This window comes from Furipterus horrens, unplaced genomic scaffold, assembly GCF_987537825.1.
Source record: "Furipterus horrens unplaced genomic scaffold, mFurHor1.1.pri manual_scaffold_2, whole genome shotgun sequence".
NCBI classification, from domain to species: Eukaryota; Metazoa; Chordata; class Mammalia; order Chiroptera; family Furipteridae; genus Furipterus; species Furipterus horrens.
In genome coordinates, this window is record NW_028327172.1 from 194,999,407 (window position 1) to 195,012,836 (window position 13,430).

At 43.4% G+C, this 13,430-nt stretch overlaps 1 long non-coding RNA gene across 1 annotated transcript; it reads left to right on the forward strand.

Annotated features, from left to right (window-relative positions):
• Positions 1–4,849: 4,849 nt before the first annotated feature.
• On the forward strand, positions 4,850–8,755 carry LOC150020249 (uncharacterized). The gene is made up of 3 exons (XR_016509332.1): positions 4,850–5,048; positions 7,193–7,291; positions 8,437–8,755. It is a non-coding gene; the product is annotated as an uncharacterized LOC150020249 (long non-coding RNA).
• The last annotated feature ends 4,675 nt before the right edge of the window (positions 8,756–13,430 follow it).

The following is a 13,430-nucleotide window of genomic DNA, read 5'->3' on the forward strand; positions in this document are numbered from 1 at the left end:
CTGTGCTAAGCACTTTGCCCTTGTTGTCTTATCTAATACTCAAAACAACTCTGTAAGGAGACAACCTTATTCTCCTCTCATAGATGAGGAAACTGAGGCTCAGAGAAATTAAACACCTTGCCTGGGTTGACATAGCTTATGAGTTGGGGTTCACCAGTTACAGTTATCAGAAGCAATGCGTGGCAGAGATATATGTCTTTGAATAATAAAATGTGGGAGGCGTTTATTTTTCTTAATCAAGGCAGGGGAGCAACAAAAAACAGTTCTTGTTGGCAAAAGACTTGCGAAGAGGTGAGTTACACCACTCTGGAAATGGCAGTCACTCTCTGGGTCAGTGGAAACTGAAGTGGCCTAGGCACCTGGAAATTAGGTCCCATCTGTATTTGAAGAGACCACCAAAGGAGATGCTAGACAACGGAACCTTGAAATGAGCATGATGTCCAGAAAGGACACACACACGCGCGCGCGCGCAAACCCCTGAAGTGGTTTGGCTGAGAAGATGGAAGCAGGATTGTGTTGCCTCGGTCCTGAGGCTATGTTATTGCTCCTCTGATTATTCAGACTTAGACATCTGCAGGAGAGCTTCACCAGGTATCATAACTTTTCAGTGCAGCTTCCAGATCCCTTTTAAAGAGAAGCAGTAGTCAGTAAGAGGGTGGTCTTGGAAGCCAGACCACCTGGGTTTGTATCCAGGCTCCTTAGTAGCTGTGTGACCTTGGACAAGTTAACCTTCTGTGCCTCAGTTTCCTCATCTGTACAACTGAGATAACAATCACAATCCCTATTTGATAAAGTTGTTTAGGAATAAAAAGAGTTGTATTTGTAAAGCACTTTTAAAAATGTCTGGTACCCAGGTAGCTCTGGATAGTTACTAGCTATTATTATTGTCGAATGAAGGAATCTGTGGAAACAGTAAAGAAAGCTGTGTCTGGCTTTTGAACAAAGAGAAAACAATTAAAAAATCAGGTTGGAAAGGGTACCTGGGAAGTTTCTGGATCTGATGATATTTAGTTTCTTGACACAGGTAGTAATTACATGGGTGTTCATTTTATAAAAATGTATTAAGCTTTTCTTGGGGTTTGAGCATTTCTCTGTATGTATGTGTGTGTGTTTAATGTCACACTAGAAAAAGACAAAGAAGAGGAAGAAAAGGGGAGGAGAAGGAGGAGTGGGAGGAAGAGAGAGGAAGAAGGTGAGGAAGAGGAAGGAGAAAGAAAAGCTCCAACCAGTGGCCAAAGCAGTTTTGCAGCAAATGGCCATTTCATAAAAAGTCTAAGTCAGGGTCTGTTTTTAATTCTGGCTTTTCAGGTGAGAAAATCTTGGCATGGAGAGCAGTTAAGTAGCATCTTACTCAAAGTCAATGACTAGCTGAGTTGCAATGCAGTTTCTGAGGAACTAAATCCTAATCGTGGGTGTGCTGACAGGTCTGCAGGGAGCAGGCAAGGCCCCGGCTGTGGACTGGGAGCTGGAGACCTGGAGCCCAGCTCTAAAGCTGGACATCAGGTGTGTGTGGTTCATGAGTCAGTCACACCTCCAAAAGAGTCGAGGTCTAGAAGAGATGTAGGCACATAGCACCTGAGAGGAGGTTCTAGAGAGTCAGTTTATGGAGCACCAAAGAGGAATCAAGAATCTAGAGATAACTGTGGCCAACTTGTAGGCGAGGAGAACTCACATCTCAGCAAGCCAGGACAAGCATCTTGACAATCTGCCCATCAGCAGAATTGGCAGGAGTTGGTGGCGCTTCTGACATCATTGTGGAGGGCAGGGGGAGCAATTCAGGCAGGTGGAGGCGACACCTTATGGCTACTTATCACCCCCAGCTCCAGAAAAGAGAAGGAGAAGTCCCTTTGCTCACTAACATCCTGGCAGAGAGGCTGGAGGGCACTGGGTGCTGAGCAAAGATGGCCTTTAGAGCTGGAGGAATCCTCCAGGTCAGTCAACTCTTTTTACAAGGATGTTGGTCAGAGGCTAGGGTGGCAAAGGCACTCATTCAACATTATTTAAGTACTTAGAGGAGAGCCAAAAGCAGAACACAAATTCCCTGCTCTGGAGAAATCTAAGAAAGTCAGTGATTATTTGTAATAAAACAGAATGACTCAAAATTTCAGAGGGTTAAAAAATACCAGTAAGGGTTACATTAGGCTACCATTTCAAAGATAAAATTTATCTTCCGTAAAAAAAAAAAAAAAAAAAGCACAGCATCGTAAGAAAGATTTCAGGATTCTTTCCTTCACCTTCCTTGACTTCTGGAGATAAGCAGTGAACAAGACCAGAAACCCTGCCCTTAATGTGCTCACAGGCAAGGGAGCAAGAGAGAGAGGAGAGAAGAGGAGAAGGGAGAGGAGGGAGGGAGGAAGAAAGAAGAGAAGAGAAGACAAGGGAAGGGAAGGGAGGGGAAGGGAGAAGAAGAGAAGAGAGGGGAGAAGGAAGTAGGGGAGGGGAAGGAGGATATTAATATTGAACTAATACTCATATAAAAATAAATTGTTTTGAGCCCTGGCCGGTGTGGCTCAGTTGGATGGGCATTATCCCACCGGGCAAAGGGATCACCAATTCCATTCCCAGTGGTCCGGGTGCATGCCTGGGAGCCGATCAATGTTTCTCTTGCATATCAATGTTTCTCTCCCTCTCTTTCTCCCTCCCTTTGCCTCTCTCTAAAACAATTATTATAATAAATAACTTTAAAAAAAAATGAATTTCTTTGAAAGAGAAAGCTCAGGCTCCTAGGAGAGCAAGTTCCAGGTGGATTACACTAGAGGAGGAGGAAGTTTGCTCTCGGCTTACTTTCCGATCCCCAGATGAAGTCGTAAGTATAGAACATTCTCTTACAACCAAGTGTGTCTCAAACTTGACTACCACACCCCAGAAGTTAGAGACTACCTGAATCCTCAGGGTGAGTATTACAGCCTCAGGAATAGACACCTAGAGCCTTTAGGGGAAACTTAGAGTCTTTCAAAGACAGGAGCCACATCTCCCCAACACCCCAAACCCATAGCACACCTTTCATAGGGAACGCGGTTCCTAGTATCTATGGTAGCAAGAGGTGGCCTACCGGGAACATGTCACTCCATGCTTTTAACACAAACGCAAAGATCTTCATTGGAATGGATGCTCATGAGGCTGGGGTTTCAGTCCTGTTCCACACTCTGTCCCCGGCACCTGGAGGACACCTGGCACCCGGCAGGTGCTCAGGCATTGCTTGCAGAATGAATCAGCACACTGTCATGAAGAATTTCCCTGTTTGTACCTGAAGTCAGGTATGAAAGCACTCGCTATGCGCCAGGAAACCAAAAGAAATAGAAATCAAATAGAAATTGGGCAACGGAGGCAAATGTATCAAATAGCCACTTGGAAATTCCCCAGCAGCACTTTCATTATTTGTTTACATACAAGCCAGGTTGTGAGCTCCGGCAAGTCAGGTTGGCCTGCAAGGAGCCCTGTTACCTGGGATGCCCCAGACTTGAGGAAGCCAGTGTAGGACCCTGAAATTTGGAAGCTCCAGATGAAGACCCCTGATCAAAGGACAACGGGCACAGGGAGGATGTGCCCTGCCTATGTGGAACTTATAATCTATGGGGCAGACGGACACTGCACAAAGAATCAGACAAGTATGATCAGTGCCATAGAGGCAAAGCACAGGATGCTTTGGGGGTGGGGGTGGGTATGTCACAGGGTCCTAAACTTGTGTGTTTGTAGAGGGAGATTACAAGAGGCCTGCATGTGCAAGTTATGTCTAAGCTGAGAGCTGAGGCTTGGTGGAAATTCATAGGTTAGGAGGCAGGCTAAGTATTGGGGGTAACCTGGCCTTGGCCCTGAACCAAGGAGGCCTTGGGCTTGTTTGAGGGACAAAGAGAAGGGGGTGTGGCCAGAGCTCAGTGAGTCAGGGGCAGAAAGGGAGTCAGAAACCAGGCCCCCAGGGACATTTCGGTGCTGGTGAGGAGCAATGAGTGGCCACTGAAGGGTTCAGGAGAGAGGATGGGCTAATGTTCACCCATCAGAGTTTTTTCTTCAGAATGATCACCCTGCCTCTGCTTAGCTGGGGACCCCCAGTGTAAGAATACACTTACAACGCAGCGTGACTCATGAACTACTTCAATCTCACACTTCAGTGTGCATCAAAATCCCCTGGGGGACTTGCTAAAACACAGCTCGCTGGGTCCTGCTGCCAGAGTTCTGATTTCTACTTTAGGGGGTGAGGCCTGAGAGTTTGCATTTCTAACAAGTTTCCAGATGATGCTGAGGCTTCCGGTTTGGGGAGCACACTTTGAGAGCCCCAGATTAATTTTGGCTCGGGGGGAGGAAGGATTTTGGAAGAGTCAAGGCTTGAGCAGAGTTTTACAGAATGAACTGGTGTTCATTAGAGACAGACAAGGCAAAAGAAACGCTACTCCAGGTATGGGAAAATGAGAAACAAAGAGGCCAGAGTAGCTTGGTTGAGTCCCAGAAACCACAGGTGAGAAAGATGAGGCTGGCACATCCCTGAGTGAGTGCAGCAAACAGGGTGACAGGATAGGAAACTGCTTCTGTCCATGGGGAGGACAGAGCCTTTTTGGAATCCCAGCTGCAAGCAGAGAGGGAGACTGGCTGTAGGAATGTCTGGATCACCTGGGGCTAATGGCAGCTGCCCACTTATTTTCTTTTGCTCTCAGAACAAGTCACAGCTTTATTTTCTCCCTTGAGAGGCTTAGCAGAGGCCCATAGCATAGGTTACCGTATTGACTGGGGCTTTTGACTCTGCCGGCCTGGGAGGAATTAGGTCAGTTTAATCAACACTGATGTCATCAGAGCAGCTTTCTTACGGGGAGCCCCTATGGAGGGTGGTGTAAGGAAGCAGGGAGCTGAGGTTACCCCTGAGGAGACTGCACAGGCTGCCAAAGAAGGCACTAGAGAGAGGTGGGTCCAGCGGCCGTGTCTGCCCAAGACCTTTGAACTTCTGTTTGCCGTGTTTGAGGACCACACAGGGGGAGTCAGTTGTATCTGCAGGCTGCTGCCCTTGGCCCTCCCTGGCAAGGCACAGTGGAATTCACTCTAAAAACATCTGCTAGGAGGTAAGTGCATGGGGTCAGAGAGCAAGGAGGAGATGGAGTTGGCCTGTCCCTGTCCTTGTACTGAGAGCTCTGGGGCTCTGGTAAGTGTCTCAGGGCTCTCTGCTGTCTTGGCATATGTCCCACTGCAGCTAAGCCATCCCCTTGGGGCATTTTGGCCAGGAGTTGGCAGTGCCTGAGGTCTCAGCATGATGAGGAGGAAAGCGTTTTGTGTGTCCAGCAATGGCAATGTGGCCGTGCAAAATCAGAATGGAGGCGCAGGCGATTTGTTGAGAAGGTGCTTGCTTCTGTGGTTTCAAGCAGTTGTTTTCAAACATCTGTGCATGGATCAAAATTGAGGCGCCTGATATACATTCGGATTCCTGACTCCACAGGCCTGGGGTGCAGTCCACTCTTGTTGAAAGGCACTGGGTGAGGCTGATGAGTCACAAGGTTTTGAAAGCTTTGGCCCGAAGGTCTAAATGCAGAAGAGACCTTGAATGGGGTGGTTATCTCTGAGGACTGGGTATCCACAGCTTGAAGCTCAAATGCAATTATGCTCCTTGGTATTTATCCAAATAAATTGAAAACTCAAGTCCACAGAAAAACCTGCATGTGGATGCTTATAGCAGCTTTATTCATAACTGCTAAACTTGGAAGTCATCAAGATGTCCTTCAATAGGTGAATGGATAAATAAACTACTGCATCCAGACAATGGAATATTGTTTAGCACTGAAAGAGTAATGAGCAATCAAGCTATGGGAAGACATGGAGGAAACTCAGATGCCTGTTACTAAGTGAAAGAAACCAATGTGAAAAGGCTACCGACTGTATGATTCCAACTGTATGACATTCTGGAAAAAAATAACTTATGGAGACAGTAAAAATATTAGTGGTTGTCTGAGGTGGGGGTAAGGAGAGCACAAGGTAGTTGAACTCTTCTGTATAACACTACAGTGGTGAATATTGTCATTATACATTTGTCCAAAGCCATAGAAGGTACAGCACCAAAAGTGGACTCTAATGTAAACTGTGAAATTTAGGTAATAATGATGTATTAATATAAGTTCATTGATTCTAACAAATGTACCACTCGGCTAGGGGATAGAGAGAGTGGGGGAGGTTTTGCATGTGAGGGGGCAGGAAAGTCTCTGCACCTTTTGCTCAGTTTTGCTGTGAATCACAACAGTTCTAAAAAATAAAGTGTGTTAATTAAAAAACAGTACAAAACCAGGCAGCAGACTGGATGTGACCTTCTGGCTATAATTTGCCAGTTCTTGCTTAATCATATCCACTGACCCCTGCAATCGAGAACTGCATTTTGGCTTTCAAACGTCATTTGTCACTCTGTGTGGCCACAGTCCACCCCACACAAATGGCTACACATGCTAGCCAAACTTAACTCAGAAGAGACCCATTACCAGACAGTGGCCAGACACAGGACTGTCGTAGGGCACCCTACAGCTGTAATTCCTGATCTTAAGGGCAAATGATAAGCGTGGGTCTCAGTCTGAAAAGAAAAGTCGGGGTCCTTAGCTCCCAATAGGCAGCTCTGGGAGCATCTCAGCCCTTACACAAACTAATGGGTGGCCACCACCTAGTGAGTCAGTAATGGGTTAACAGCCAAGCCCCAAACTAGTTTTAGTTCCAGTGCACCTTTAAAATAACAGCCTGGGTCTGGATTAACAGTCAAGAAAATAACCCCTCAGGAAAGTGTTCTATAATAAAAGGATCCTATTTCCACTCCACCCTTCACCTTTTCTTTTTTTAAGTCTGAAACAAGCTCAGAAGACTGTCAGGCTGAGTGAGTGATGAGTCAGACATTTAAGCAAACAGGTTTGCCTGCCTTCTGCTACTTGACACCTGCTTCAGCTCTCAGCGGTGAGGGTGAGGGTGAGGGTGGGGCACAGGCAGACACAGGCAGGCAGAGTTTGTCCAAATCAGGGAGGTAGCACAGCCACCCACAGCGTTGGTGTTGGCATGGCTACCATGCTCTTTAAAGCTTTGACCTGAACTGTGTAATTGCTGACCCTCCTTCAAGTAACTGCTTACACCTGTACAATGTTCAATGCCACAAGCCAGATGTTTAGGCAAAAAGATGGCCTGACTCCTGTGCCTTGAGAGGTCTGAGGAGAGTTTACTCCACCTCCCCAACTTCTCCCCTCAGCTAGAAGCAGCAGCCCTCGAAGAGCCAAGCTGGAAGTAAAGTAAAGGCATTTACTACATTCAACCATATTGCATTGAATCTTCTCCTTGACTCCATGGGGTGGGTATTATTCTCCCCATTCTGCAGAGCAGAAAACCGAGGCTCAGAAAGATGCTGATTGTCCCGTGACCCAAAGCTAATAAATAGCGGAGACAGGGTTAGAACCCTGCTTTTCTGTCTCCCAGGGCACTGCTTCCTCCACTAACCCATCTAAGAAAGACCTGCACTCTGATCTGGAGTAGCCCATGAGAATCCAGGAGTTTCTAGGAAGTTGGGTGGGGCATGGATTTAGGATTATACTCTGAAGTAGCTCCAGAGTAACTGTGGGGATCCAAATCAAATCCAAGTACTGATACCATCCTTCCGTAAATCTAGTATACTGGGTTGGATCCCAGGCAAGTGAGTTCTCAGACCTGCATGGGGTAACTAGGTTGAATTTGTTGTGATGTGGACAACATGAATTCATCTCACAGGCCCTGCAGTCAAATGAGGCACCCAGTACACGTGTCCTATAATTTTACTCATGATTACCCCTAGGGATTTATGGCCAGGTAGAAATGGAAGACAGTCAATTTATACTGAATGAACTGCAGTTACATGGAAGAAAATAGGATAAAAGAATGAGAAACTCCAGTATGTACTAGAAACTTCTAAAGGTCTATATCCTTTGACCCAAAGTTCTAAGTTGCTTGCAAACACAACCCCAATTCTCTGCCTCTTCCAGTACCCATGTCCTTGGCAATGTGACTTTACAGCTGCTCATATTCAAGGGTAGAATCTATTTCCCCACTGCCCTTGTGACTTGCTTTGGCCAGTAGAATGTACCAGAAGTGATGGTGTGCCAATTTCAAGTCTTACACTCTCTGCTTGCTCTCATGGAATCCTGTCCAGCCATCACGTGACAAGCTGGGGTTGGCCTGCAAAAGGAGGAGACCATGGGAGGCGCAGGCAAGCTGTCCCAGCTGATGCCATCTTAGACAAGCTGGCCCCCACTCCATCTAGCAGATAACTACAGGTACATGACGCAGGGCAGTCTAGATAATAAAAACCAGCTAGATGGAGCCAACCCAAATTGTTGACCCCAGAATCATGAGCTAAACAAATAATTTTTGTTTTAAGTTACAAGTTTGGACTATTTTGTTTTGCAATAACTTTATGGTATTCTCTGTAACTTTTTAAAAAGATTTTGTTTGTTTTTTTGACAGAGAAAAAGGGAGAGAGAAAGAGAGGGGGAGAAACATTGATGCGCAAGAGAAACATCAATTGGTTGCCTCTCGCAAGCCCGCAACAGGGAACCTGGCCTGCAACCCAGCATGCACCTTGACTGGAAATCAAACCAGTGACCTTCGAGTTCCCAGACTGATGCTCAAGCCACTGAAACACACCAGCCAGGGACCCAATGACTTTTTTGATAGGAACTCATCCTAGTAACACAGTCAGAAATTTCCAACAAAAATGTATATATACAGAAAAGTTCATCTCAGTGTTAATTATAATAGCAAAACAATTTTTGTAAAAACTTAACCAATAATGGGGGATTGTTTAAATAAATCTAAATGTATCCATACAATGCAATTTTATAATGCAAACATTTAATGCACAGCGATTGAACAGCCTGTAGTATAGCTACACTGCAGAGGACTCTGTAGGTTTAAAGAAAAACAAAAAGAATATCTCAAGATCCTGCAGTAGTCTCCAGGATATTAGGTTTAAAGAAATGATTGAAAAAGTCTGCATATCTGGATTGGGTAAGGAAGTATGAATAGGCAGAGCGTGGAGAATTTTTTAGAGCATTGAAACTACTCTATATGACACTATAATGGTGGATACATGTCATTACACGTTTGCCAAAACCCATAGAAGGTGCAACACCAAGCGTGAACAACCCTAATGTAAACTATAGACTTTGGGTGATAGTAATGTGCTAATATAGGCTCATCAATAGTAGTCCTCTGGTGCAGGATTGATGGTTGGGAGTCTGTGCATGTATGGGAAGAGGGGAATAAGTGAGAATCATACTCTTCACTTGATTTTCCTCTGCAAAAATCTTTTTAAAAAGTATGTGGGACTTCTGGCCAAGATGGAGGCCTAGACAGACACACTGCATCTCCCTCCACAACCAAGAAGAAATACAACTACATCAAAACTAGAGACAACCAGAAGTTCCAGAAAATCAAGCTGCATGGAAGTCCAACAAACAAAGATATAAAGAAGAAATACTCATCCAGACAGGTAAGAGGGGCAGAGCTGGGGTGGAGAGGATGTGGTGTGGTGGTGGCAGCAGCAGCAGTGACAGCAGCAGGCTAGCAGAAAGTGCAGTTCCACATTTTAAAAGTTGGGAGGGACACATGAGAAGCACTCGCAGCACCAGACCAGACTACGAAGCTCATGGTCCCAGTGCCAGAGAAAATAAAGCCTCATTGCTTCTCTGTGTGTAAACCAGTGGGGGTTGGGGCAGAGGAAGAAACTGTCAGTATCTCAGCAGAGTCCACCTGTTTAAAGGGCCCACGCGGTCCTAGAACATCCGCAGGCGCACCCACTCTGGAAACGACGGCCAGGGCAATAGCTAGAGGGGCACCAGTCCCATATGGAAGTAGGAGAAATAGTGGGAGAAGTGCCTGGAAAAGCGACAAGTACTGAGTAAACAACACTGGTTCCTCTCAGATTCCTCCCCCACATACAGCGCCACAATGTGGTGAAACAGGTCTCCCTGTACTGACAAATACCTAAGGCTCCATCCCTTACAATGTAACAGCTCTACCTAAGACACAGAGGCAAACAAACACAGAAGCCTGTCAAGATGAGGAGACAGAGAAGTATGGCTCAAAAGGGGGAATGGACCAAGGTTCCAGTGGAAGAGCTACGCAACAAGGAGATAGCCAATCTAACAGACATAGAGTTCAAAATACTGCTGATAAAGATGCTCGCAGGCTTGACAGATATGTATAAGTATGACAAATGCATAAGGGAAGAAGTGAAGGCTATGCTAAGTGAAACAAAGGAAAATCCACACAAAACCAATGGTGAAGGGAAGGAAACTGGGGTTCACATCACTGATTTAAAACCTAAGGAAGAAAAAAACAGTCAGCCAGGACAGAATGAGGAAACAAGAATTGAAAAAAATTGCGGAGAGGCTTATGAACTTCTGGACAACTTTAAACATGCCAACATCTGAATCATATGGATGCCAGAAAGAGAAGAAGAAGAGCAAGAAATTGAAAGCTTACATGAAAAAGTAATGAAGGAAAACTTCCCAAATTTGGTAAAGAAAATAGACATACAAGTCTAGGAAGCACAGAGAGTCCCAAACAAGTTGGACCCAAAGGGGACCACACCAAGACACATCATAATTAAAATGCCAAAGGTTCAAGATAAAGAGAGAATCTTAAAAGCAGCAAGAGAAGAGAGTTACCTACAAAGGGATTCCTTTAAGACTTTCAGCTGACCCCACCCCCCCCAAAAAAAACTTTTCATGCAAAAAGTGGCTGGCAAGAAGTAATCAAAGTGACAAAAAGCAAGGACCTACAACAAAGATTACTCTATCCAGGAAAGTTATCATTTAGAATGGAAGGGCAGATAAAGTGCTTCCCAGACAAGGTAAAGCTAAAAGAGTTCATCATCACCAAGCCATTATTATATGAAATGTCAAAGGGACTTATTTAAGAAAAAGAAGATCAAAACTATGAACACTAAAATGACAACAAATTCACAACTATCAACAACTGAATCTAAAAAATAAAAACTAAATCCAACTAGGCAAACCAGACTAGGAACAGAATCATAGGTATGGGGATCATTTGGAGGGTTACTAGCTGGGAGGAGGAAGGGGGAGAAATGGGAAAATGGTGGAGGGATTAAGAAGCAGAATTGGTTGGTACAAAATGGACAGGGGGAAGTTAAGAATAATATAGGAAAGGGTGAAGCCAAAGAACTTATATGCATGACCCATGGACATGAACTAAAGGGAATGGAATTGCTGGAGAGAAGGAGGTACTGGGTGGAGGGGAGTAAAGGGGAAAAAAATGGGACAACTGTAACAACATAATCAATGAAATATATTTTAAAAAAAGAAAGAAAATATATTATGCATAGGTTATCTAGAAAAGAGAAGAATAGCACATATATATTTGCTTATAGTTTGAAATGCAAGGAAAGAACAAAACAACTCTTAAATGGATATATATTGGGGGGAGGGAGGGAATAAGAGTGTATAGAATTGGAAGCTGGACTTCTTTCTCTAAATGTCCTGTAGTTTGTAGATTAGACTTAGGGATCATGTAAATATTTTATGTAATTAAGAAATAAAGATGTTTTAAATCCCTAAAAATGAAAACCAAGTGAAAATAAGAACCAAAAAGTGTATAGAATTAGTGGCATAACCACACGGCAGCCATTTCAAATGACTTTAAAATACAGTAAATTGATTAGAACCCCAGCAGGATATAAACTAAGCCAAAAAAAAAAAAAAAAAAAGCTGTGAAACATCTGAAACTGATTTCATTTCAGTAATCATATTATTGACGGCAGCACTGGCGTAGATATTTTGAGGCTGCTGTATATATATATATATATATATATGGTTAAAGGCTTCAGATAAGTATGTATGTTAGTATTTAGAACCAGAAAGGAATGAGTCACCAATATGAGATTAATAAGGTTAAGTTAAAGGTCCTGGAATTAAGTTGTAATATTAGTGTGGATTTCTGATGTATTTTATCTTTAATTTTTAAAAATTATTAGGCCCTGACCAGTGTGGCTCAGTTGGTTGGATAGTGTCCTGCAAAGCAAAGGGTTGCTGGTTTGATTCCCAGCCAGGGCATGCACCGGGTTGCGGGTTTGGTCCCCAGTTGGGGGTGAGAGACAATGATCAATGTTTTTCTCCCTCCCTCCCCTTCTCTCTAAAAATAAATCAATAAAAATTTTTAATAAATAAAAAATTCTTAGCTCTATTAAAAAGGCCTAAAAATAGTGACTAACAAATAGCATTGAGCTCCCTTAGTACCCAGACTGTGGTCCTTAAATACTGTTCTTTACCAAAAGGACTCTGAGGAAAGGGCTGATTTAAGGTCTGAGATAAGAAATGTCTGAGGTAAGTCTAAATATCATATGATATTAGAAAAACAAGGAAGCTATCAGATTACAAATGTCACGTCAATGGACACAGGAGTCAAAGAAAGCAAAATGTGAGTATCAATAAGACTTTTACTGCAGTAAGCTAAATTTATGGGTTCATAATGATAATGATCTTTAAAAATTCGTTCTTTCTTTTTAACAGATACTAGGATACCAAACTCATTTTAAAAATATTTGGTAAATAAAGATTAAAAAATCAAGCGTTTACCCTGCTTTTCTTTATAAAATATCCTTCAGGGTGCCAAATACTTGAGAGGAAGTTTATAAAATGATTCCATCTAATACATGAAAAAAATAAATAAAAGAATTAAAATACCATTATTTGGCAGCTCCTAAGAAATAAATGGACCTAGGCAAAAATTATAAATGGGGCTGACATCACAAAAAAGAGTCAACCAGACCTCACGTGTCTCCTTATGGAAGTTCACAACACCATCTACAAAGTGTTCTCACCAAAAGTGGGCATGAATCTGACAGAGCCTCTAGCCTTAATTACCAGTTCACAGAAAATACTGGGCAACTATCATGCCACAGCACAGAGATGCAATCAGCAAAAACCAGGCCGAGGGTCTCAAAACAGGTGACCCTGTTTCTTCACCAAAAATAGAGACACAAGATGGAAGGGGAATCTATAGCTTAAAAGATACTTTAAAAATTTATAAACCAACTTCAATAAGAACAATGATTATGAAAGAATTGGGAAAATTTGGACCCTGAAGGACAAAAAAATTATCAAATTGCTACTTGCATTTGAAAAAATAAATTATACAAGTTTTTTATTGAGAATCTACTATGTGCTCAGCATCACACAAGGCCCCAGACAACAGTATCTTATTGAATTCCCACAGCAATGCTGGAGAGGGCCACGCATTTTTCAGTGAGGCCCCAAAGGCATGAAGACCTTTCTCCAAGGCCATTCAGTTACTTAGCCACCAAAACGTGCACTCACCTTGATACACACTCACTTAACTCATTTGCTATTATAGCAAGCATTGTCTCCCGCTGAAATGCATAACAACCCTGGAAACATTTGGTAATTTATGGCAGATTCTCTCAGAGGAAGTTT